This window comes from Pipistrellus hanaki, assembly GCF_964339955.1.
Source record: "Pipistrellus hanaki genome assembly, chromosome: 6".
Classification (NCBI taxonomy): Eukaryota; Metazoa; Chordata; class Mammalia; order Chiroptera; family Vespertilionidae; genus Pipistrellus; species Pipistrellus hanaki.
The window spans coordinates 56,053,338-56,081,080 of NC_140508.1; positions in this window are offsets into that span (position 1 = coordinate 56,053,338).

The window sequence follows — 27,743 nt, forward strand, 5'->3', positions numbered from 1 at the left end:
TGAGATAAACACGCAGTTGAATGATGTCATTGTAATACTTTGCTCAGTTACAACTCTGGGAATTTACTGGATTGGTAAGGAAGACTGATTTGGATTGTTTTCCCAAAATATGTGTAGGTAAGCTATCTCTAGGCTCAGAATAAAATCTTAAAGCTAATTTTGTATGAGTGTTTAATGATAAAAAGTTGACTTTGTAGAAAAATACATTTGGTTTATATCTATCGAGTTTTCTTAAGAGGTAAAATTTTTCAAGACGAGGTTTTCACTTTTCAGTTGGGTTTTGAGAAAATATTTTCTTGGGAAATACAATAAAACCCAGAGTTTCAAATGTTTTTATTTCCCCCCCTATCCATCCAACTCCTATGTGAATGCAGAGATGAAAGCATGGGAAAGTGAAGTGACCTACTTGAGATTCTAGGGGGGGAAACTTTCACTGTGATTCCTAGGCCTCAGACCTCCATCCTGGTACTCTATAAACAGGGGGATTTGTATATTATTTTATTTTCACACAGGATATTCTTGTGATATTTATTCTTTTTAAAAACTGTATTTTTACTGATTTCAGAGTGGAGGGAGAGGGAGAGAGAGATAGAAACATCAACGATGAGAGAGAAATCATTTATATTCTGCCTTCTGCACACCCCATACTGGGGATCAAGTCTGCAACCGGCCAAATGTCCTGACCTGGAATTGAACTATGACCTCTTGGTTCATAGGTTGGTGTTCAACCCTTGAGTCATACTAGCCAACATAATATTTATTCTTATAAAAGAGTTATTCATTGAGAAAACTATTCTAGTTCTTTCTTGTGGGTTTTACATTCTCCTCTTGAAAGATTAAAATAATCTCTAACTGTTAACATTTGTCAAAATATTTCTATTACTCCAGTTACTGACTTTCTTTCTCTCTAAAATATATTACATTTTATCTTCACTGGTGGGAACCTAGTATATGAATTCTTTTTTTTTAATTATTAAAAAAATATATTTTTATTTATTTTTTACATAGAGGAAGAGAGAGGGATAGAGAGTTAGAAACATCAATGAGAGAGAGTCATTGATCAGCTGCCTCCTGCACACCCCCCACTGGGGATGTGCCCGCAACCACAGTACATGCCCTTGACCGGAATCGAACCCGGGACCTTTCAGTTTTGGCACATATGAATTCTTAATGGAAGAAGAGAGCAGAAAGACATCTATGAATAAATATAGAACCCCTTGCAGACTCAATTATATATAGAGATAATTTTTTTTCAATGTAAATCAAACTAAAAATTTCTAGGGAAAATTTTAAGATAAATTGATAACTGTATTAACCAATAAGGTAAATTAGATATGACTACTTGTTGACCCATCTCTGAATTAATTAAATTATACCTTATCAGAGTTGCAAAAATATGTTGTATTAGACTTGATTTCTGTGAATTTTTCTCATAAAACAAGATTTCACTATGGAAAAAACTCAGGGAATGCCAGATAATATATTTTCCTATTGAGAAATATATCATGCATATTTACATGGTAGAATTTTTGAGATATCATATAATAAAAAAACTCTATTGATTATGTTTATTTTTGTTGAAATACAGAATTTTGTCCCCTTGCCAGACCATACTTATTGATATGCTGAAGATTTAGTAACTCATAGGACATTTGTTAGGAATCTTTTAACTATAATTTTCTTCCAAATTTTCTAAAAATTGTTGCTGACATTCAAAATAAGGACATTTTGGTGTAGCATAAATTATATTTTTATGTGCTATGACATAATTTATTTGAATAATTAGTTGCTGTTTTCCAAAGTTATGAAAGAAACTTAAATGTGAGCTTTTTAAGAATAAGTAGTATTTATTTTTGTATTCCCATCACATAGCACAGTACTATATGTCAAAGACCAGTCATTGCTGAGTGAATAACAGTAAAGAAAAAAAATATCTGAAGATATTGGGTTACCTTAGACACAAGAATGCTCACTTGAATGTTAGAAAGAAAATGAAAATCTATCACAGTCCATCTAAACTAGGGGTGTCGAACTCAATCAGAGAAGGGGCCAAAATCTAAAATCCAGCCTAAATCGCGGGCCGAATGGTTTACTGAACAGTCATAAACTGACAATGTCATAAACTGACAGCGGAGTGCAGTGATGACAGTGCGGTGCGGGCCACATTGCAAGGCCTGGCGGGCTGGATTTGGCCCGCGGGCCTTGTGTTTGACACATGTGATCTAAACTGTTACATTTTCCTAAAATAGTCTATTTTTCTTTTATGAAATAGCTAGAGGCCCAGTGCATGAAAATTTGTGCATTCTGGGTGGAGGGGTAGGGTTGGGGAGCGTCCCTCAGCCCGGCTGGTGCCCTCTTGCAGTCCAGGAGCCCTCAGGAGATGTCTGCAGGAGATGACCAGACAGGCCAACCAGGGGACAGTGCTGGCCAGTGAGAGGCTGGCCCTGCCCTTGATCGCCTTTCCTCCGCCACTGGTCTCTGCTGCCTCCAGATTGCAGTCCCTTCCCTCTGCCTACTGGCATGTGCCTTGGCTAGCCTGGCGCTGCCTGCTTGCAGGCACCACCCCCCACCCACCAGTTGTTCTGCCGTTTGGTCGATTTGAATATTATATAGGACTTTAGTCACCAGAGGAGTCTTATTGAGAATGGATACATTCTATTTATATTTTTCTAAGCTAAAAGAAAAACGTAGAATCATTGAATAACTATGATATCTATTCCATGAAAGGATAGCCAGCTTTATTTTTTACATAACTATTTTCTAGGAGACAATTTAATTAAACTTGTATTTCTTTTTTCCTTGTACTTTCAATGCAAGTCATAGATTTATTATGATTTCTATCACTTCAATGGAAACAAGTATATAACATTTTCCAGTGGAGTTTCAATTGTTTTATTGCTATTGTCTATGTTTTAAAGCTACTGGAAATATTGTGTAAATATTGTCATGGTACTGAATATGAGGTCTGGCAAAACAAGAACATAATATGACAATAGCCAATGCAATGATAATTTGAGGTTAATAATAATTTAGTGTTTATAATGATTCAGGACTAATTATTCTAATTCACTCTCTGTTTTTATTTGGATACCTTAAGGCTTTTTGCCTACTTTGTTTTATGTTTTAACTTTAGGTGAATAAAATGACATTAACACAAGCAGGGAGATGGACTCTGAGTAGACTAGTGGACAGTGATATTAAAGCTGTATGAACTTATGGCCTGACAACATTCTCATTAAATTTTTAGGTCCTGGACATAAGTATATTTGGCCTTAATATGGTGGATTGAAGCCATATTTCCTATAACATATAGGAAATATGAGAGAGAGAGAGAGAGAGAGAGAGAGAGAGAGAGAGAGAGAGAGAGAGAGAGAGAGAGAGAGAGAGAGAGAATGAGAACCTCAGGGTGATGGAAAAATCTCTTGCAAACTGTTAACTGTACTATTTGGGAAACTTATTTTTTTTCTCTTCCCACACCTTAAATTCCTGCTGTTATGTTTAAAATTTAATTATATAATACAATGATAAAGAGTGAATTTACCACCAAACCTTAGGTTTCCACCCTTAACCCTGTAAAAGCAGTACCCAAGGCATTTATGTTCTCTTTCTCTTTCTACCCATGACCTTGACCTCACTGTATGGAACCAGGTGTACTGTGTAATTTCTATGTCTTTTAAATCATAAATCTGTATCTTTTCAGAGTTTCCTGATGGTAATTGCTTGAGAGTGTCTTACAATAATACTAAGAACCACAAGGGCTGGTTCGGCCAAAACATTGATTATTAATAAGCTAAGACCAGCACAAAATACTTGATTAGGGTAGTAGGAGTGGAAAAAGAGAGAAGAAGATGAAGTAGGAAGAAATTTTTGGAAGTGATGTAGTAGGATTCACTGTTGGTGAGAAATAGAATATAAGAGAAAGTAAGTTTCTGGATTAAATAATTACATATGGCTTTTCTGGATTAAATAATTATATGTTTAGCAATGCTAATTATTTATAAATAGACTTGTTGATTTGGGTAGTGTTAGTTCCACCTGGACTTGCTTCTTTGGACTTTCTATACATAAGATTTCTATTATTATCTAAGTGGAGATGCGAATCTATCTATCTATCTATCTATCTATCTATCTATCTATCATCTATCTATCTATCTATCTATCTATCATCTTTATCAATCATCTATCTGCTCATCTATATATATATATATATGAGTCCAGGGCTCAAAAAAGATAAGTCTAGATTGGAGATCAGTAGACAGAGAAAAGTGAGAGGGTTTGGGAATGAGTGCTGAGACATCCCTATTTGTGGGATTTTGGTAAAGGAGGAGAATCAGTCAAGGAACCTGATAAGGAGTGGCCAGAGGAGCAGGAGGATATCCAGGAAGTAGTGATACAAAAGACAAGAGGGGAAAATGTTCCAAGGAGAAATATATGGCCATCTTTATCAAATGCTGCTAACTTCAATTTAGCAACATGGGGCCATTGCTAATCTTGACAAGAACCATTTAAATGGAATTGTGGTGGTACAAGAAGAGACAGAGTATATGGATGGAAACATATATATATATATATATATATATATATATATATATATATATATATATATATATATATATATGTATATATATTCCCCCCAAAGAAGAGTAACAAAATGAGGTGGAAGCTGAGGTGGAATGTGGGGGTTAAGGGAGGTTTATTTGTCATTAATGAAAACGATTCTGATATATTAAAAGCTAGAAGCCCAGCACAACATTTGTGCACTGGGGTGGGGGTGGAGGGGAGGATGGATGCCCTCAGCTCGCCTGCACCCCCTCACAGTCCTGGACCCCTGCTGTGGAGGTGGGAGAGGCTCCCGCCACAGCTGCTGTGCTTGCCAACCATGAGCCTGCTTTCTGGTTGAGCGGTGCTCCCCCTGTAGGAGTGCACTGTCCACCATTGAGCATCTGCTCTCTGGTGGTCAGTGCATGTCATAACAACTGGTCATCCTGCTGTTTGGTCGATTTGCATACTAGGATTTTATTATATAAGATCTGAGGCAATTCATACATTGTGAGATATTTCATAAGAACAGAGGAGTCTAATAAATAGGATCTAATGCTTCTTGAATAGTAATTAAATATTTTTATTGATATAGACCATCACTTACCTATTTATATTTATCACTTCAATACCTGGTTTTAAATGTAGGTTACTGACAATAGTGATCCACTGAACAACTGCTTTGAAACAGCTCTCTTATTTTACACAGCTACAAAGACTGGAACATAATGGGAAACAGAAACACAGTCTATGTCAGAGGTAAACTTGGTGAATAGCAACATTTAAAAAAAGATTGAAATTCTATTCAGTGGCTCTAGCTGCACCAGAAATAGAATATTTTCCCACATTAATTCCAACTTGTCCTTTTCTTTGTAGTGTTTATCGTGATGCTCCTGCAACCCTAACACCATCATTGTTATCACTGCCTTTCAAGTCATTCCAGAATTGTCTTGTTTAGGAAGAGGCAAATTTGAATAGAAAAATCTACTTTTACCTTGGTAACAAGCAGAATTCTGGAGTTCTGAAACACATCAACACCAGGGCAAGAGTTGTAGGAAAGAAGATGTATATTCAGAGGCAGCATGAGCTGCCCATGGTCCCATGGCATCCTCTCTGAGTAGTCTTGAACAAAATTACCACCATCACACATGCTTTCTATGGTAGCCTCAGAGAAGGGATGGTCCTGGACCCTCTTGATGAGAGAAAATGACATCAGAGCATCTGCTGTTCTTATATTCTACATATTATATTGCCTTTACCAAGGGACATGTTTTTAAGTTTGGGGGTAGAACTTAAAAACAAACATTTCTTCTCTTTTGAAACTGTCTCTGAACCCAGAATTTTTGGGATGAATTTGCCTTTTTCTGTTTTGTCATTAGGGTTTTTGAAAGCTTCTACTTGAAATAGGAATTAAAGCAAGGCAAAAACTTGAATATTGGAGTGCAGAACTATCCAATGTAGAAAGTTTTTTTGTGGACAAGTGTTATCTATTCCTCAGGATGTTTGGATGGATGTTTTTAGGTAACTCATAATTCAACATTTTTTTTAGTTAATCCTCACCCAACGATATTTTTACCATTGAGAGAGAGAGTGGAAGGGAGGGAGGAGGAGGAGGAGGAGAGAGAGAAACATTGATGTGAGAAAGACACATTGAATGGTTGCTTCCTGCACACATCCCAACTGGGGTTAGAGAGTGAACCCAAAACCAGGTATGTGCCCTTGACCAGGAATCAAACCCATGACTCATTGGTTTGAAGACTGACCCTCTAACCATTTACCAACACTGACCAGGACAATTTGACCTGTTTTGATAGATGAGGATGCAGTTCCTTATCTTGGCCAAAGAGGTCAGTTTTAGAAACCAACTCAGCTACACACACACACACACTCACACACACACAATAATAATAATAATAATAATAATAATAATAATAATAATAATAATAAAGGGAGTTCCCTCTGTAGATGTTCTGAAGAACTCTCTCTTCAGTCAGAAATAGTCCCGGATGGCAGTAAAGAATTCTGCTACTCATCCCTAGCTGAGGAGTGCCCATCCCTTCTTATTTGGCCTCTTCAAAATATGTTGTCTAATTTCATCTATTGGGAAGTCCAAGAGAAGAAGGCAAAACTTGTTAGTGAATTGCTTCTTTCAGGTGGCTGCAGTAAAATCTTTAATGTAAAATTGTGGTGTTTTGCTTGATTATTTGTCTCTGAACTCCAGGGGATTGTCATAGGAGTTATTTGGGAAGGAAGGACATCTAATCAACATGTTTGATGCTGTTTTCAGATTTGCTGATTGTTAATACAGCAGCACCTCTACTGTTTCATAAAGGTCATGTTGCCGTATAAATCTTGTCTGCAGAGACTCATTCACTGAAAGGTGAGGGCTTGAAGAAGAACAGAGTAATATGTCAGCTTCAGGAAGATGCATTTATATGCATGACTCTGATGATGAGTTGGGAATGAAACTCTGAAAGCGTCAATTCTATTCCTTTAATTCTTATTTTGTACTACTCTTTTTCTTAAGACAAATTTATAGAAATATAAAGCAAATGAATATAGTTAAGCGAGCTAATTTAGAAAGGATGGACTTTTTAAGTTGATTACTGAAATTATCTTGATGCAAATATTCCAAATTTTTGGAATGTTAGCTATTATTCGTGTGTGTGTGTGTGTGTGTGTGTGTGTGTGTGTGTGTGTGTGTGAAATGATTATAATAAAAGGATAATTTTAAAATGAAAACTTTGTTTGTTCTCTAATAGCCAGATTCACATACTTGGTTTAGAAGTAAAATTATATTTTGATATAATTTTTGTCAGTAGCAATGTGATATAATTTTTGTCAGTAGCAATGTGATTTTGATACAATTTTTGTCAGTAGCAAAGTCAAAGTAGGAAGTACTCATTGAATCAGGTTTTTTGTTTATTTATTTGTTTGATGTTTATTGTTTAATAGGAGGGTGAGACATTAGCATTCTACCAAGCCAAGTATTCACTATCAACATCATGGAACCAACCCTACCCTATAAGCCAGTCATTGTTACATCCATGCATGGACCTATTGGCTGCTAAAATTCATCCAAGAAAACACTACACTTATTTGTAGCCATCAGCGTAGATCCTCCTCATTTTTTCTAGAACTGCTTTCTCTGGCCATAGTTATGAATAATTAGAACTCCTAAAGTTTGTTTTTTTTTTAATTGAAGTAGAATAGACATATTCATAGATTTAAATTTTAACTTTCTTCCTCCATAGCATTTGGTTCTCAAAACTTTTTGGTTGATTGTGGCTTGCTTTTCTGGTTCTTGCCATCTCTGACTTTATTGGGTAGACCTGGGCATGAGCATACCCTGTTTGGGGGCCTTTTACTCAAATATAGCTCAGGTGATGGCACAGAGCATCCTCAGAGAGATCATTATTCTATGTCACCTCACCTCACTTTAATAAGATTGCTTAAACCCCTTTGTGAATAGTCACTGAGTGTACCTCCATGTGTTTGCAATTACTGAAAGTTTGACAGCAGACCAATAAATTTCATCCTAAACTAGCCATTATGGTCAACAATTATATCTTAAAAGAATGACCAAAATGTTAATCAGAAAATCAGCTTCAACCCTATTACCCACATAATCTTGTAGAACCTCTCCCTTTAAAAAATAGTACATTTAAAGTATGTATTGAGGAGAGTAACCATGATAAGAACCACAACTTTTCTATAAGCAGTTCTCAAATTATTGTCCTTTTAGGGGACCCATGAGATCAGAACTATCTTCACACAATAATCCTGGAATGTTATTTTTCTTCTTCATTTTCTTTTTCTTTTTTCTTTTTTATTGATTTTTTACAAAGAGGAGGAGAGAGGGATAGAGAGCTAGAAACGTTGATGAGAGAGAAACATCGACCAGCTGCCTCTTGCACACCCCCTACCGGGGATGTGCCCGCAACCAATGTACATGCCCTTGACCGGAATCAAACCCGGGACCCTTCAGTCCGCAGACCGATGCTCTACCACTGAGCCAAACCGGTTTCGGCTCTTCTTCATTTTCATTACTTCATGAGTATACAGCAGTTTCCAGAGGTTGTATGATGTGATGATACCATTGCTGTATAGCTAATGGACCATGTGCTTGTGTAGTCTTGGTTTTGAAACTTTTTTCAGTTTAGTTTCTAATATGCTAAATAGCTATAGATATAATCTGTTGAAATAAAAGTACTTTGGGATCTTTACTTATTTTTAAGAATGCAAAGGAATCATGAAACCTTCCAAAATACTGAGAATTTCAGATCTGGGTGTTTGAAATTCATGGCCTGCTACCTGCATTTATGATCTGAAAGATGAATTATTTCTCAGTGTTTTATCTCTAAAAGTTTTCATTATTATTTAAACCAGTGAAAAGCTTCTTGCAGTTTAGAAAATTTTCTCCCAATGAAACACTAAGAATTCTTAAAGATGTGAAATTATATGAATTATATGGCATTTTGAAGATGTATATAATGAAATAATTAGATGGTAGTTTCAGATGTCAGATTCTACTATAATAACTAGATTTGCACACAGCCAGTGCTTTACTTAAGCTGTCTGTGCTTCAGTTTTTTCATCTGTTAAATGGTGATGGTAATTCCAGCTATGTCAAGTGTTTGTTAAAGATATGTGAGATACCATATTAAATATTTTTTCTTTCAATTGAGATATACTTGACATATAACATTATATTAGTTTTAGATGTACAACATGATAATTTGATATATGCATATATTTCAAAGTGATTGATACAATAAATTTATTTAAAATTAATCATCATACTTAGTTGCAATTTTTCTTTATATGAGAACTTTTTATTTATTTATATATATTTTATTAATTTCAGAGAGGAATGGAGAGAGAGAGAGAGATAGAAACAACAATGATGAGAGAGAATCACTGATTGGCTGCCTCCTGCACCCCTCCACCCCCAGTGGGGATCGAGACTGCAACCCAGGCATGTGCCCTTGACCTGAATCGGACCTGGGATCATTCAGTCCACAGGCTGACGTTCTATCCACTGAGCCAAACCGGCTAGGGCTATGATGAGAACTTTTATGATCAGCTCTTTTAGCTACTTTTAAATACACATTATGGTATTGTTAAGTATAGTCAACATGGGATCACACATGTAAGGCACTTAGAGCACTGCTTAGCATACGGTGGCACTCAGTAAATATTAACAATTAGTGAAGATCATTATTTCTATCCATTTGACTAATATTGAATGAGAGCTTAAATTTAGAATTGGGGTCAACATTTCTTCTGTTAGTTATTTTGGAAATAACAATGAAAGCCTAGGAGAAAATTTAACTTTACTTTTAATATATTTACTTTACCAATTTGTGAAATATTTTTCATTTATTAAGTGGTTAGAATGAAAGTTTGGGTCTTGAAATTGTTCTCCAGTTCTTAAGTTGGATTAGTTGGGGATAGAATAAAACCAATATTTAAAAGAGATAGCAATAATAAATATTTGACAGTGTTAATAGAATATGGACATAATAATCTGACATAACTTTAGTTACTCATGATTAGACTGTTTATTATAACTAGAAAAAGGAGTAGAAATTGAAGTGCTTATCATGTGCCATGTTCAATTATTTGGATTGTTATTTTAAGGCCAAAGTGTGCTTCCAAATTCTGAACATTCACGTTTACTTCAACTTATAGTCCTACGATTAGTGTTAAAACCTACAATTCAGGCCAAAACCGGTTTGGCTCAGTGGTAGAGTGTCGGTCTGCGGACTGAAAGGTCCCAGGTTCTATTCCGGTCAGGGGCATATACATTGGTTGCGGGCACATCCCCGGTAGGGGTTGTGCAAGAGGCAGCTGGTCGGTGTTTCTCTCTCATCGACGTTTCTAACTCTCTATTTCTCTCCCTTCCTCTCTGTAAAAAAACAATAAAAATATATTTAAAAAACAAACAAACAAACAAACAAACAAAAAAACCCTACAATACAGAAAAATGACTTTCTGCATGGTAAGGTCCAGTTGGCTGAGGATAATTATTTATGACATGAACCTGAAGAAGCTAATATAATTGACACAGCCCAAAGTACTAATCTGATTATGGTATTCTCAATTGAGCTTTCATTTAAACTAATTATATCTTGAATTTGGGGAATGATGTCATGATGTCTCATTATATACATCTTCTATATATACAAATTAAAAGCAGTATCCACTGAATTTTCACATGTGAAATTTTGAATGGACAATTTGGATGGCTTTTGTATTCAGATAATCCACAATTCAATTGGGGAAAAGGGGCCTATGGGTTATTGGAATTGGATCATAGCCCAGGACTATCTGAATTCTTCCTTCAACTAGTTCCCACAGAGGAAAAAGCAATTTAAATTACATTTTACCCAAACCAGAGAGAATCTGGTTGCACCTACAAATTACACATTTGCTTAGGTTCTATAGGGCTCAATACAAGAATAAAGTCAGTTAAAATATCTATTTTGACTGCTTTCATTCTAAACTCAAACTGGAACCTTTGTTCGTATACAATTTATGCATATGTCCAATCAAACGTGCACTCATCAATGGAAAATAGAAGAGAGCTCAGAACTGAGTAAGGGCAGTCTTGTCCATCAGCCCAGATCTTTTTTACTTGGTACACCTTTCTCCAGGTGCTGCCTTCAGCTTAATCAGCTGGATGGGAGAAAAGAGCATCATCAAAAGAGAAAGAAGGCGTAGAGATGAAGATTTTTTTTTTTTTTTTTGGTTCAGCACTGGCAGTGCTCTGAAGGGTAGGAAGTCCAGCCACATGCTTGCTGATCTCAACCTTCAAAACACAGATTAAGGAAATGTTCTTAATGCAACAAACATATAGTAGCCATTCGCCTTGAGGATAGACTGTTGGTGACATGGGTGTGGAGAAATGGCTCTGAAGGAAGCTGTGAGTTTCCCTTTAACCAATAAATTTAACCCACATTATTAAACAAGTGCTTCCAATTTAAGTGCACTCAATTAGGCTCAAAGAATTCAACATAATGGACATAAGGAGAATATCTTTTTACATGTGACAGTCGGAAATAAGGCATTCAGAATCTATTTCCTAGAAAATGCTATCTATGCCTTAGATTTTTCATTGAGTGATTTCAAAATCTAAATATCTTTTATTGCACTCCAAATATCTATTGGTAACATTTGTGTTGAATCCAAATCTATATCTCACAGGGACTTCAAAATCAGCTTTTCCAGGATTGATTTCATAATGTCAACCTTCTAAATCAACTGACTATATTTTCTACCACCAATCCTCATTTCTTAGCAGCCAACTTTGAGGTCCTTCTAGACTACACTATTCTCTCATTTTCCCAATGTAGTTGATCACTACATCCTGCTATTTCACCTCTCAGGTATCTGTAATCTCCACCCCTTTTAAATATTACTTTTTAAAAGACTATATTCAACAATACTATGGGATAATAAGATGGAATGCCATTTTTATAAAAATGCTTTGATTATTTCCTTAGTTTTATGAGGAAAAGAAAATGAATTGACATATATTGAGTACCTACCATATTTTAGTACTATACTTGAAATTGGAAATATTGTATTTCCTTTAATCTTTCTGTGAATTGGTATAATAACCCATTTTGCAGATGAGGAAACTGGGTTTTAGAGTGGTAGCAACTTGTCCGACTTTTAAGTGGGAGTGTCAGGACTTGAGCCTAAGTTTGGTTTTCTCCTCTGATTCTCTTTTATATCCAATTTGCATTCATGAAACTAACACCTTCTCTTATGACTCTGGGTTTTAGTATCTATCATTCCCTGTGTTTTCAGGCTTCCCCAATCACTCCTTAGCTCTACTTTCTTTCTACTTCTTTGTAAACCTACATTTAAAACAAACTACCTCTTTAAATTTTCCTTGATTTCCCCAGGCTTCTTCAGTATCTTGTGTATAAATTTATTATGGCAGATAAAATGCTTTATTATAATCATTTTTGTGTTTCATGCTTTTTCAACAGCCTATGACCTTTACAAGGGTAGGGTCTGTCTCTTTTCAGCTGAGAATATATAGAACGCTGCACAGTGTCTAACACAAAGCAAGAACAATAATTAGTTGGCTGGAGAAATACATAATGAATAAACATTGGATATAGAAAAGCAATCACAGTCATTCACAAGATTCTACCAATTCTGCTGCACATTGACATGAGCAAACATTTACCTTTTGTCTCCTTCCCAAGTAGAATGTAAGCTTCATAAGGACAAGGGTTTTTACATGGTTTGCTCACTGCTGTGTCCTTTGTACCTACAATTATGCCAGACTCATTCAATACTTGTGTTTTGAGTAAATTAATTTTATCATATTACTAATTCTTAGCATCTTGTGTAAGAGGAGAATGTTTTCTCTGAAGTCCATTTCATCCCTTTAAGTCAATTTGTTCAATAAAATTTTTGAGGGTGAAATATATGTCTCATGCCAGGATAAGCATTGGAAATAAAAAAGATGAATGAGCCTTAAGAAGCTTACATTTTAATAGATAATTATTGATAGTGTCAATGTAGTTATTTTTATGAAATACAAAGATAGATTAAATAGTTTTCTAATATCATGCTAATTTTAAGTTCACAAATTCTTTTCAAATTTTATTTTCACCTTTTTCTTCCAAATTTTATTGATTAAACCAAGGCCCTCCTCAGGGATTATTTATGTGGCAGAGTAATAATTAGTCAACACAAGGAAATGGTAGCAACTACAATATGACAATATATTGCCCTTTAACTTATTTCATTTGTAAATTCCTAACAGCTTCTGGAAACATGAAATTTTGAAAAAAAAACTTCAAGGGATTTCTTTGTTATTATGAAATATTTCAATTTTTACTCCATGGAAAATAATTATCATAGTTAATGTATCTAAAAGAAATTCTTTAAATAAATAACCCATAAAATTAATGTTCTCTTTTAGTCTCTGTTTATAATAGTCCTCTGTTATTCTAAGAAGTATAAGCAAGGTGCCATTATTAGTTTCAAGGTATTTTATCTTAAATATTATTTCCATAAGCTAGGAAAACAGTGAAATATTTGGTGTTAAATAAAAGCTATAGTGAGGAAGATGTTTTTAAAATTTGCTAAGCAAACCCAATGATTTTTTTTTTAATAAAAGGAGTAGTTTTAAAAGAAAGAGTAGTACTTTCCTTTTTTAGTCTCTCTTTTTCTCTCTCTCATCTATCAACTTTATTGTGAGTTCTGGACAGGAACTAGATATTTGGGTTCCATTTTAGCTGTGGTGAGTTTTGAATTTCAGAAAATATAACAGCACACTTCTGGAGTGCCAGCACATTTAGAAAGTATGGATCTCACACCTTTTTTTGTGCCCATTTTTATTTTAGTGTGCTCATGTAGCTGCTTCCTTAACAGGCACACCCAGAATAAAAAGGTTGTAACTTATGTTCTCAATTATAAAGCTGACAGTTATACCAGTTAACATGTATTAGCCTAACCTGTGAAAGTCCCAAATTGCTGGCAGTATTGCAGCTTTTACAATGAAAATCAATGAGTTAAATTGGCTAGAACAAATAAGGTGACAAAGGGTAATGATGAATGGCAGAAAGAGTGAGAAATCTGCAATTCAGGAACCAATAAAGTCATTGCAGTTAGCGCTGCACAACAACTTGATGAAACATATTACATAGTTAATGATATGTGTTAGAAGTGGTAGCCAAGGATTTTATTGTTTTCTCCCGTGACATTAAAAGGAAGGTTTCTTATTGAGTATTTTGTTTGGATGAAAAACGGGAATCTCATTCAAATGAGAATTATAGAGGAAGCCATTTGCTAAGAGTGCTTAAAAGATCGAGCTGGGTAATTGGAACATTTCCAGGAATAGGTTTACTTTCCACAAGATTGAAAAACAAATCAATTGCTTATTAGCAGTGTAGCTTTGTGAACAAGGTGTTCCTTTTGATGCTGTTGTCACAAGTGTATTATGGATCTGATTTGATAAATATAAACTGAGTATGATTCTTCACCATTGAGCACTTTCAGGAAAGAACAAATTGTACAATCTTCACCTCAGAGTCAATGTTTTAATTAGGAAGTTATAAAGGGATTTATGGGTATGGGGAGAAAAATTGGAGGAGATGGGATTTCTAAGGACTTCTGTAAGTAGTTCCCCTTCCTGAGCTCCTGTGATATCAAACTTGATTGAGACTTCCTGGGAGTGAAACTAATGATTGATGTGTTTTGAGGCAAACCATCAGTTTTGCAGGTCCATGCTGTCTGCCATCTTTGAGGTTCAATGCCAAGTGTCGAGTAGTCCTGTCACAAATAACTGGTTAGTGGTAAGAAAACTTTATACTAACTCAAATCCGAGGGTCACTAAAAATATTTTTTCCATTTTTTTTTATTGTTTGAAGGATTACAAATAGTAGTACATATGTCTCCTTTATTTTCCCCCCTTGACCTCCCCCCAGTGTCCCCTACCCCACCCACATATGCCTTAACACGCCCCCCATCCCCCTGCCATGTCTTGTATGCATTGGTTGTTTATCTGCATGCATACAAGTCCTTCAGTTGATCTCTTACAGCGCCCCCTGCCCCCAACCTTCCTTGTCTTCCCGCTATAGTTTGACAGTCTGTTCAATGGTTCTTTATCTCTGTAACTATTTCCCCCCATTTCCTTTCTTTGAAAAATCTTGCCTCTGCAGACTAGAAATAAACATAATAATAAAAAAGTTTGAGTCCCAATTTCAGTGTCCAACAGTTATGAGACCCAGTTTCAATGTCAAATAGTTCCTTATATGTACATGCCAGCAATTATATCTGGATGATGGACAGATGGTGGCAATGCAGGTCCGACCCTCTTTGGTTTGGTCCTGGGCAACCTGCAGCAATGCACAGCTAGCGTGGCCAGGCGTCTTCAGAGTCTTCCATCTCTGGGCTGTTTCTCCTCTTGTCTTTGTGGTTGGAGCAGAGAGAAGCTAGGCACCTCAATTATGCAGTTACACTGCCAGGGCGCTTCAGAGTTCTTCAGTGTGTCTCCCAGGCAAAATTACTATGGGTGCTCCTGGGAGCAGCCACTAGGAGTAAGCGCCTCTCCACCACAGGTGCAGCAGCAAAAGCCGAGTCTGCCCACCCCACCACTACAGAACTCTGGGCAACACAGTCACACCTTTCTTGAGTGCAGGCCCCCTGAGCCACATAACCCTGAAAATATTTCAGGATGCAAAACATGTAAGCAAAGAGACCAGACCATACAGCTACACCCCATTATCTGATCATGGCATTAGGTTCCAGGAAACTCCCGCGATACCTAGATGCAAATCAGAGGATTTCCATTGAGAACCTGGAAGTGTTAGGATGTGGAAGCCTGCCCCAGGATGCTGACTTGGGGTATATTTATGTGTCACAGAGTTTCTTCTGTGGGGTGTTGAACGATAGTTAGGTATGTGTATGACAATATTGCTATTATGACAGATAAGAACAACGGGCTGCCAAGCAAGATCAGTGTCATGGAACTGATTACACACTGCCTGGCGCTTTTAGTAGGGCTCAGGGACCAAACATAAAAAGTTGGTGTCAAGTCTGACAGGTTTTATCATTGTTAGATCACCTGAAGGCTTACGAATGAGACTGTGAGGCTGAAGACTTGGATAATATGAGATTTTGAGACTCCCTGCCTGTGAGACATTGAGACTGTGAGACTATAAATATTCAAGACTGTGAAACTGTGTAAGAGCATGTCTATAAGATTTCAAGATGTCTTTGCATTAAGGTTCCTCTATATTCTAATTTGAAATGTGAACTCATAAGTTTGTCAAAAGTTTAGCTGTTTCTCTGAGCAAAAGCTTTCTATTTTTTTGCAAGGCTTCAATAACTGGCCCTTGGTATGCACACATCCTTTATTTTTTGCTCACTTGTAAAGGCCCATCCATTTGAAGTTTCTTTCTTTTAGATTTCTTTTAGTTCTTCATTGGCTTTAAAAACAATATATTTGGTGTTGCTGTTTCACTGGTGATAATCTTGTTTTGATGCGAATAAAGGTTTTTTAGAATAATCTGTTCTATGAATTATTGATAATTTTATCTAAAAATATCAATGGTTCACAACCATATTTAAAACTGAAAAAAAAGGGCAGGACTTGAAGTTTGCCCTCTAAAACTTTATCCAATGACAGTTTTGGTAATTTAGACACGTGTGGTATTTTAAACTCAATATCTGGGGAGGAAGAATTGTCTGCTAAAACACTACTAGCTATTGAGGCTTTGAGAAAACAGAGTATTCTGCTTTACAAAGTCCAGAATTCCAATTCTAGATATTGGCTAGGTTTGGGGATATTTGGCTGTTTATAATGTCTCCATAACCATATTTAAAAAGTAGAAGCTATTAGGCACTCGGGTAATACATAATAGGACATGGATTCATTGAAGATGAGCATTTTTTGTTGAGATGCTAGCACAATAGAAATTCTATTTAAAAGAAATGTCAAGTCACCAAATGTTTAGCCAATAGCATTTAAGAAGACATGGAGAATTAGGGTATTTCCAGAACTCTTTAAGGATAAGGCAAATTAGGAAGACAAACATCAGAAAAAGAAGTCAGAGTTATATATGTCTGCCAATATAGTGTCGTAGGGTTCAAGGCCCTGACTTTTTGGTGTTGGCATCTACTGACAGGTATTAGGAACATTAGTTAAGGACAGTACAAAGTTAGAGTTAATAGCAATTAATGGAAAATAGAAGTATCCCTCTCCCTGAAGATCAAACTAGTCAGGACTAAGGAATTGTTGGAACATGGAATTTGAAACAGAGTGAACATGTTGCCTGGAATAGATGGTGAAGTGGGGATCAAACAGAGGGGGGTTGTATTTTCCCCCCTATACTATTGCTTATGGCACCTTCTTGGCAGATAGTGGGCACTCTGCAAGTGTGTGTGAAATCAATGTACATTCTCAAATGCAATTTCATTGACAGACTGCTTTACAAAATCATGAGAGCACTGCTATGTTCAGGGAACAAAGAAAGATAGACCATGCCATAGGATCCACACTCTGAATCCATGAGTACTACATTGCCCATCTCAGTCGAGTCGAAGTATTCAGTGTCAATACAGAGTTTGTTTACACATAGATATTAGGACTTGAGCAGTTCATATTTGCTATAAAAGACAGAAATCATCAACATAGTGATTTTGTGGTAAGATCTGAGGGGGAAAAAAGGCCAGGAGTAGCAAGGGAATCCCAAATTGGGTAATCCATACCATTTCCATTTGGCCTCTTGATGTAATTTTAGGAAACCCTACCCTTAATTTAAATATCAATTGGAAAGAATCCCATATTCCATCCTATACCAACGGGGACATTCTATTACTTCTGGCAACCAGGAACATATTCCACATCCTTAAGAAAATGCCAACATTCTTTATCCATCTTTCAAATGGCCTCATTTATACAGTAATCTTTTCACCTTGAATTTTCTCGCTTCTTTATTTTTTTTTCTTTTACCTTTCTTCCCTCCAGATTAGTGTGACCTTTTAGCAATTCCTGTATATTATGAATTGTTGCATTCTTAACAGCGTGAATCTACTTTTTAAGACTCATTGTCTTTCATAACAATAGTCTGGTAATTTTATTATGCCTACATATCTCCTTCCCACAAGTAATGAGATGTCATGAGTAAAAAGGAGCAAATGGGCAATAGATGTTATCCTGATGTATGTCATTTCGTTGGAATATAAGCATATATGGTATTTGCAATTTTAAAATACTCTCAATTCTTGTTTCAGTGTTACCTGTTATATGTATGGAATTCATGGTTGCATTGATCATATAAGAAAAAAACATACTTCTTTACTACCCCATATTCATGAAATAACAATTGCTTCTTGTTTACAACTACACTTTTATTTATCCTCTTTGGAAAAGGAAGGCAATAAACTTGTATTGATTGCCTACTAATTACCAAGCACTGTTGGTACTTTATCTCATTATTAGAGGTAACAATACTATTTACTCAGTCACATTAATTCATTTGTTTAAGAAAACATGGGTAGAAAGGATAGGTTCGGGAGTTGAAGTCAAACCCATTAGATCCATTTCACTATAACCCACAAGATCCTTAACGTATTAATTTATTTGGAATATACTTCCTTTTCTACCTCTTCTCATACACTGCATCCCTCCAGACAATCCTTCCCAGTCATGTAAAACAGTTTTTAATGATCTGAAGAAGTCTCAGTATGTTTTCCCTTCTCTAAATTCCTGTAGCACTTATGGTATATATCATAAATTTTTGTTCTTGTTTCTTTATTGGTTAATATTAATTATTTCACCTCCACAGCTAGATTTCATGTCCCTGGAGGTTAGTAATCTTATGATAAATCTGCAGCACACACAAAAGCAAATAGAATGACCTTAGGATTTGTGGTTTTCAGTACCATTCCAAGGATGTAGAATAAATATAGGATATTTCAAGACATGTCACCAACTGAAAGAGGCACATGCATGCTTAAAAATAAGTATATGAAACTCTGAGACATGAAATGTTTGTTTGAGGAAATATAACAAGGCTATATCTATCCAGAGATTAGCTGCACAGAAATATGAGTGAGGTCAATATTTGCAGAGAGAAGATGGCTATTAAGACCAGATCTTGGATTTAAACAAAGGCCACTCCTCTAAAGCTTTATGCCTAATGCCATTTTTGTAAGGTGTGCCTCCATGGACAACTTCTTCGAAATTGTTTCAGAAGGAGAGAATTCCTGATATCCAGAATATGTGACTTACCAGGCATAAGTGTACTCTGGTCCTTTGAAACTATCTTTTCATATACATATATTTCCTAACTGAGGTTTTCAAAGAAATAAATTCATTTGCATCTATAGGATAAACTTAGAAGTAACTATGTTCAATACGAAATTCGTGCATTAGGGTGGGTGGAGAGATGTTTCTCAGCCAAAGGGGCCAAAAAGCCGCATGTGGCTTGTGAGCCGCAGTTTGCCAACCACGGGGGTAGGGCATCAGAGGAGGTTTCAGGGAATCACCAGGGCAGAGCAAACAGAAATGGCTGCCAGTTAGTCCTGCTCTGGGGTGGTCCCAGCATGGGGAAATGACCTCTGTGAGCACCTTTACCTGGAAGAAAGCCACCCCTGAGTTCCTGCCTGATGCCAGATAGTCCAGTTTCTCCCCATATGTGTCTGGGTCCCTCAGAGCCTTGCCTGGCGCTGGAGCTCAGAGGAAGTGGGAGCTTGTAAATTCAGTTCGTGGACTTTAAAAGGAGCAGCTGGGTCTCCAGCAGCCTGTGTTTCACTTAGCCCCAATCCACACTGGTTTTTACAGTCTACAGTTCTTACCCTGGGCCTGTAGGGACTTCTTTCCCCAGCTCTGGGACCCTGGGCTGAGGTTCTGGTGTGGAGCCAGACCCAGGCAGCCTCCGCAGAGGTGATCTCCCTCCTGATTAAAAAAGTGGCCCATCTGGTGCTGGACCAGCCTGTTCTGCTCCTCCACACCTTCTACCCATCTCAATGTGCTTTCTTCTTTACCTCTCTAGCTGTCGTACTTCCACTCAGCCAGCTTTCCTGCGGTTCTGGATGATAGTTGTTCTGTATTATAGTTGTAATTTTGATGTGGTTGTGGGAGGCAGCAAGTACAGGTGTTTACCTACGCCACCATCTTGGTTATGTCTCAGCTAGTTCTTTTATTGTACTCTGTCTTCATGAAACCTGGAAGCTATTCTGTCTTTTGCATACTAGTAGCTGGGTTGGTGGGATTTGCATCATGGTCATGTAAACCTTCTGTAGCCAGCAGGGGGGAAATCAGGTAAAAACACAACCATTTTATAATGTTACTTTAAAGAATTATTTTTTTCTGAGTAGGATGCCGAATCTTTCTGAGGTTGTCTTTAGTTTCCCAATGACCAGTCATAGTAGATTCCTAGTGTTCTCCTGTCCTTTCTAACCCTACAGACTCCTTTTCTTTCCTCTGTCAGACTTATTTTGCATGCTTCCTTTTTGCTGTGCCTTGCATCCATTTTCTCTGTGGCTTCATAGCAGGGTGTACATAGTCTTGATATATTGCCAGCCTCCCACGTCCTCACAGCGTTTGTGGTGGTCATTAGGCTAACAAGCATATGTGCTATGGTTCTGAATGCTATAAAAATAATCAATGGAATGTCAACCATCTTGTTATTTTTCTAGCCAAGACATTAACTGCCTCACGTTAAGGGTAGGCACGATTTGTTCCTCCTGAGCTGTAACAGAGCTAGTGGTGCTTCCTTTGCAAGAAAACGGCAGGAAAGCGTGCAGAAAACCAACCTTTGGATTAGTGACAGTTGCTCTGTCTTCTCATCTGATTAGTCTGACTCTCCTCCGTGTTTGGGACTATTAAAAGTTAGAGATTTCACTGAAATTGCATTAGTATTTAAAATATGTCTTCAATAGCTTCACCAATAACTTGACTCTGAGTTTGTAAGCAGAAGACACTACCGGTCTTTTCCAATTACATATACTGTTTTCTCATATCCGGCCACAGAACATTGTGTTCACTCTCTTTCCAATGGAACTTTGTGAAGAATTCTCAAATATTTATGCACTACATTATTGTTAGAGTCCAGTATTTGTCACCTCCCACCCTCTGTGAATTTTCCAATGAGTAACTGCTGACCTTATCAGCAAGGAAGGTGCTCAGTGTAGACATGCCAAGGCAATGCATTCCTTTGATAGTGTACTGAGCTCCACAGTCTATTAGAGAATAAGCAATAAACCATCGCTTTCGGAGAAAGAAAAAAAGAATCAAACACACAAAAAAGAAAGAAAACTTTTTGCCCCCATTTTTCTGCCCTTTTGTGACTCCCTTGCCTTTATACTCATTAGAAGAGCCCCCTTCTTCTTGTTTAGGTTTGGTTTTAAGCTGAAATTTTAAGACTCACTAGAAACTGGGCTCTCTTCATTTTAAACCTTCAGAAAACAATGACAATGATGGAGTTCAAGAGGCAAGTGTGACTAAGAGCACTACTTGCAGTCTCTAATGAATTGTCCAGCCAAAGAGTTCCACTTTGCTCCCTTCTGGAGTTTGTAGTTTTCTAGCTAAAACAAAACAAAACAAAACAAAACACCCATCTGCATTTCAGCTCTCTCACCTGAAAAAATATTAAATTGCTTATCAGAATTATTTATGCCTTCATAAATAATAAATCTATGACCTCAGGGTTCCATATCAATCTATATAAGTAGATTCTCTCTCTCTCTTCCTCTTTTTCCCTCTTTCTTCTTCCCTCCCTTCCATATATTTGAATTGGCATTAACATTTCTAGAGGAGGAAGATGTTGGCCAGATGGAAAGTATCAACAGAAATACAGATTTTATGTATCACTATGGAAAGCATATGCACATACAAGCTTTCCTATATGTTAGTCTCTTTTCTGTTTACAATCTCCATGAGCCTGCACCTGTTTGACTGAAACAAAAACAAAAACTGAGGATTATTTTATTACTATATGAATGGATTGCACAATTAATAGAAAAATCAAAACTATATTCCTTCCTTTTTTTTCTTACCTTCCATATAAAAAACACAGTGAGGGCATATGATACTAGTTTTTAAAATACTTGGTCTTCATATAAAATCTTATTACTATCTCTCTATATAAAAGCCTACGCAACTGGTCGCTATGATATGCACTGGCCACCAGGGGAAGACACTCAATACAGGAGCTGCCCCCTGATGGTCAGTGTGCTCCCACAGCCAACCTCCCGTGGCCAGCCAACCTTCCACGGTCCCTCCCCTGGATGGCCTGCCAATTTCCTGAACTCCCTGCCCCCAGCTGGCAGGCCATGATCAGCCCAAATCATCAGTCAGGCCGAGGAACCACACTATGCAAGAATTCGTGTACAGGACCTCTAGTATTACTATATTTTCTTATCCAAATAAAAAGGGCAGTTCTCATAAATGTTAGGTCGGAAATAATAATGAAAATTACTACTTAACAGACCAATTGCTTTTAAACGGCTGTCTATGAACATGCAAGAGAAATAGCTTAACTCTCAGAGGAACATACCTCTTAAAAGCTCTTATATTTCTTCAATTAAATCTGATGTTGAGTCAACAAGAAAAAAAATGCTCTTTGTCATGAGCGTTCCTAAAAATAAAAAAAAGTAAAGTGGAAAATTGGCAACTTTAGATCACCAACAGGGATCCAGCTGCCCTGGCTTTTAGAATATAATTTTGTGGGTTAGACAGAAGCCTGCCAATCAGTGACCACTTGAGATGTAACTGAGCTTCATTTGAAGATGTTTGAACTGCCTGATTTGTTTGTAAAGCTGGTTCCAATTCCCCCCCCCCCCCCCTTGGTTAGGGTAAAATAATGTAAGATGTCAAGAATCTCTCATTTCAAATATTTATTTATTTTCTATTGAATTGATTTATTTAACAAGCTTACTGCATTCAGTCTTATGAGAATGGCTTTTATTTTCACTTGACTTAAAATTTTGAAAATGAATTGAGCTCCTATTTATTTCCCTGTGGAAACAGCTGAAATATTTTGGATATTACAACCCCAAAAGGTTCCATTGAAATGCAAATAGTAGATATATTTATATGAAAGCCCTTCTCTCTTTAATCAAATTACTCAACAAAATTAGGATTGGGAGCAGATGTCTTGGCTTCTGCAGATCCTTGTTTATTGTGTAAGTTTCTGGCTCATCAGTCACAGGCAGCACGACAATTTTTCAAAATTCCTACCTTTAGCTTTGCTTATCTGATATGTTCTAAATTGATATCAGACAATCAGAAGGAAAGAAAAAATTTAGACCACTGCCCAGAAGATACAGATAATCTTTTTTTCCAGGCGGTTATTTTTTTTTCCTATTTTTTTCTTTTCTTTTCATTTTTGTATTCTCCAATAGCTTCATTTTTAGCTATTATTTTAGTTATAGTGCTACTTAACTTCTTGATTTCTTCCTTCCTTCACCTACCTAGAATTATGACTCCCCTAGATCCTTTATAGTCTCTGTTTGTTCTGACCTAACATTTATGAGAACTGCCCTTTTTATTTCTCGAGTCACCTAATAAAAATTTTGCAGTGCCTTGCTGTGGAAGATTGAGGGATATGTTTCTGTGGAAAATAATTGTAACGGTACATAGATGTGGGTATAGAAATGGACAAGTCCCTCTTAAGGGCAAAAATCGTGACATTTCCTTCTTTTATTTTCTTATAGCATTTAGTATACGAAAAAGACACAGCAGGAGCATAGCAAATCTTTAGTGAACTGAGTTGAACACTTCTAGTAGTGCTTCCAATATGTGAATGCACAGCGAACTTTCGGCTTCTTCTAAATGTGCTAGGCAGCCGCAGGAAAGGCTTTGGATGTACACAGTCTGGGTGTAGGACACAGTTTGTGCCTAGAAACTGTTTGTGCGCAGAACACAGTTTGAGAAACGCATAACACAGTTGGTGCACAGAAAGTGTTTGTGCACAAAACTCAGTTTGTGATAGAACACAGTTTGTGCCTAAGCCTAGGCCTATGCCTAGTGAAGCCTAAACCTAAGCCTACTTAAACCTAAGCCTAGTTAAGCCTAAGCCTAAGCCTAGTTAAGCCTAAGCCTAGTTAAGCCTAAACCTAAACCTAAACCTAAGCCTAAGCCTAAGCCTAAGCCTAGTTAAGCCTGAGCCTAGTTAAGCCTAAGCCTAAGCCTAGTTAAGGCTAAGCCTAGTTAAACCTAAGCCTAAGCCTAGTTAAGCCTAACCCTAAGCCTAGTTAAGCCTAAGCCTAAGCCTAGTTAAGCCTAAGCCTAGTTAAGCCTAAAACTAAACCTAAGCCTAAGCCTAAGCCTAGTTAAGCCTAAGCCTAGTTAAGCCTAAGCCTAGTTAAGCCTAAGCCTGAGCCTAGTTAAGCCTAAGCCTAGTTAAGCCTAAGCCTAAGCCTAGTTAAGCCTAAGCCTAGTTAAGCCTAAGCCTAAGCCTAGTTAAGCCTAAGCCTAGTTAAGCCTAAGCCTAGTTAAGCCTAAGCCTGAGCCTAGTTAAGCCTAAGCCTAGTTAAGCCTAAGCCTAAGCCTAGTTAAGCCTAAGCCTAGTTAAGCCTAAGCCTAAGCCTAGTTAAGCCTAAGCCTAGTTAAGCCTAAACCTAAGCCTAGTTAAGCCTAAACCCAGTTAAGCCTAAGCCTAATCTAGTTAAACCTAATCCTAGTTAAGCCTGAACCTAAGCCCAGTTAAGCCTAAGCCTAGTTAAGCCTAAGCCTAGTTAAGCCTAAGTCTAGCCTAGTTAAGCCTAGCCTAGTTAAGCCTAAGCCTAGTTAAGCCTAAACCTAAGCCTAGCTAAGCCCAGTTAAGCCTAATCCTAGTTAAGCCTAAACCTAGTCTAGTTAAGCCTAGCCTAGTTAAGCCTAAACCTAAGCCTAGCTAAGCCCAGTTAAGCCTAATCCTAGTTAAGCCTAAACCTAGTCTAGTTAAGCCTAGCCTAGTTAAGCCTAAACCTAAGCCTAGCTAAGCCTAAGCCTAGTTAAGCCTAAGCCTAGCCTAGGTAAGCCTAAGCCTAGCTAAAGCTAAGCCTAGCCTAGTTAAGCCTAGCCTAGCTAAGCCTAGCCTAGCTAAGCCTAGCCTAGTTAAGCTTAGCCTAGCTAAGCCAAGTCTAATTAAGCCTAGCCTAGCTAAGCCTAGCTAAGCCAAGTCTAGTTAAGCCTAGCCTAGTTAAGCCTAGCCTAGGTAAGCCTAGCTTAGCTAAGCCAAGTCTAGTTAAGCCTAGCCTAGTTAAGCCTAGCCTAGTTAAGCCTAGCCTAGCTAAGCCTAGCCTAGCTAAGCCTAAGCCTAGGTAAGCCTAAGTGTAGCCTATGTAAGCCTAAGCCTAGCTAAGCCTAAGCCTAGTCTAGCTAAGCCTAGCCTAGCTAAGCCAAGCCTAGTTAAGCCTAGCTTAGCTAAGCCAAGTCTAGTTAAGCCTAGCCTAGCTAAGCCAAGCCTAGCTAAGACTAGCCTAACTAAGCCAAGCCTAGCTAAGCCTAGCCTAGTTAAGCCTAGCCTAGCTAAGCCTAGCCTAGCTAAGCCTAAGCCTATGTAAGCCTAAGCCTAGCCTATGTAAGCCTAAGCCTAGCTAAGCCTAAGCCTAGCCTAGTTAAGCCTAGCCTAGCTAAGCCAAGCCTAGCTAAGCCTAGCTTAGCTAAGCCAAGTCTAGTTAAGCCTAGCCTAGTTAAGCCTAGCCTAACTAGCCTAAGCTAGTTAAGCCAAGCCTAGCTAAGCCTAGCCTAGTTAAGCCTAGCCTAGCTAAGCCTAGCCTAGCTAAGCCTAAGCCTAGGTAAGCCTAAGCCTAGCCTATGTAAGCCTATGCCTAGCTAAGCCTAAGCCTAGCCTAGTTAAGCCTAGCCTAGCTAAGCCAAGCCTAGCTAAGCCTAGCTTAGCTAAGCCAAGTCTAGTTAAGCCTAGCCTAGCTAAGCCAAGTCTAGCTAAGCCTAGCCTAGCTAAGCCTAGCCTAGCTAAGCCTAGCCTAGCTAAGCCTAGCTAAGCCTAAGCCTAGCCTAGTTAAGCCTAGCCTAGCTAAGCCAAGCCTAGCTAAGCCTAGCTTAGCTAAGCCAAGTCTAGTTAAGCCTAGCCTAGCTAAGCCAAGCCTAGCTAAGACTAGCCTAACTAAGCCAAGCCTAGCTAAGCCTAGCCTAACTAAGCCAAGCCTAGCTAAGCCTAGCCTAGCTAAGCCTAGCCTAACTAAGCCAAGCCTAGCTAAGCCTAGCTAAGCCTAGCCTAGCTAAGCCTAGCCTAGCTAAGCTAAGCCTAGCTAAGCCTAGCCTAGCTAAGTCTAGCCTAGTTAAGCCTAGCCTAGCTAAGCCTAGCCTAGCTAAGCCAAGCCTAGTTAAGCCTAGCCTAGCTAAGCCTAGCCTAGCTAAGCCTAGCCTACCTAAGCCTAGCCTAGCTAAGCCAAGCCTAGCTAAGCCTAGCCTAGTTAAGCCAAGTCTAGTTAAGCCTAGCCTAGTTAAGCCTAGCCTAGCTAAGCCTAGCCTAGCTAAGCCTAGCCTAGCTAAGCCAAATCTAGTTAAGCCTAGCCTAGCTAAGCCTAGCCTAGCTAAGCCAAGCCTAGCTAAGCCTAGCCTAGCTAAGCCTAGCCTAGCTAAGCCAAGCCTAGCTAAGCCTAGCCTAGCTAAGCCTAGCTTAGCTAAGCCAAGCCTAGTTAAGCCTAGCCTAGCTAAGCCTAGCCTAGTTAAGCAAAGTCTAGTTAAGCCTAGCCTAGTTAAGCCTAGCCTAGCTAAGCCTAGCCTAGCTAAGCCTAGCCTAGCTAAGCCAAGGCTAGTTAAGCCTAGCCTAGTTAAGCCTAAGCCTAAGCCAAGCTAAGCCTAAGCCTAGTTAATCCTAAGCCTAGTTAAGCCTAAGCATACTTAAGCCTAAGCCTAATCCTAGTTAAGCCTAAACCTAGTTAAGCCTAAGCCTAAGCCTAAGCCTTAATCTAAGTCTACTTAAGCCTAAGCCTAAGTCTAGTTATGCCTAAGCCTAAACCTAAGCCTAGTTATGCCTAAGCCTAACTCTAAACCTAATCCTAGTTAAGCCTAAGCCTAAACCTAGCCTAGCTAAGCCAAGTCTAGTTAAGCCTAGCCTAGCAAAACCTAGCCTAGCTAAGCCAAGCCTAGTTAAGCCTAGCCTAGTTAAGCCTAGCCTAGTTAAGCCTAAGCATAAGCCTAGTTAAGCCTAAGCCTAAGCCTAGTTAAGCCTAAGCCTAAGCCTAGTTAGCCTAAGCCTAGTTAAGCCTAAGCCTAGTTAAGCCTAAGCCTGAGCCTAGTTAAGCCTAAGCCTAGTTAAGCCTAAGCCTAGTTAAGCCTAAGCTTAAGCCTAGTTAAGCCTTAGCCTAGTTAAGCCTAAACCTAAGCCTAGTTAAGCCTAAACCCAGTTAAGCCTAAGCCTAATCTAGTTAAATCTAATCCTAGTTAAGCCTAAGCCTAAGCCCAGTTAAGCCTAAGCCTAAGCCTAGTTAAGCCTAAGCCTAGTTAAGCATAAGTCTAGCCTAGTTAAGCCTAGCCTAGTTAAGCCTAAGCCTAGTTAAGCCTAAGCCTAGTCTAGTTAAGCCTAGCTTAGTTAAGCCTAAACCTAAGCCTAGCTAAGCCTAAGCCTAGCCTAGGTAAGCCTAGCCTAGCTAAGCCTAGCCTAGCTAAGCCTAGCCTAGCTAAGCCAAGCCTAGCTAAGCCAAGCCTAGTTAAGCCTAGCCTAGCTAAGCCTAGCCTAACTAAGCCTAGCCTAGCTAAGCCTAGCCTAGTTAAG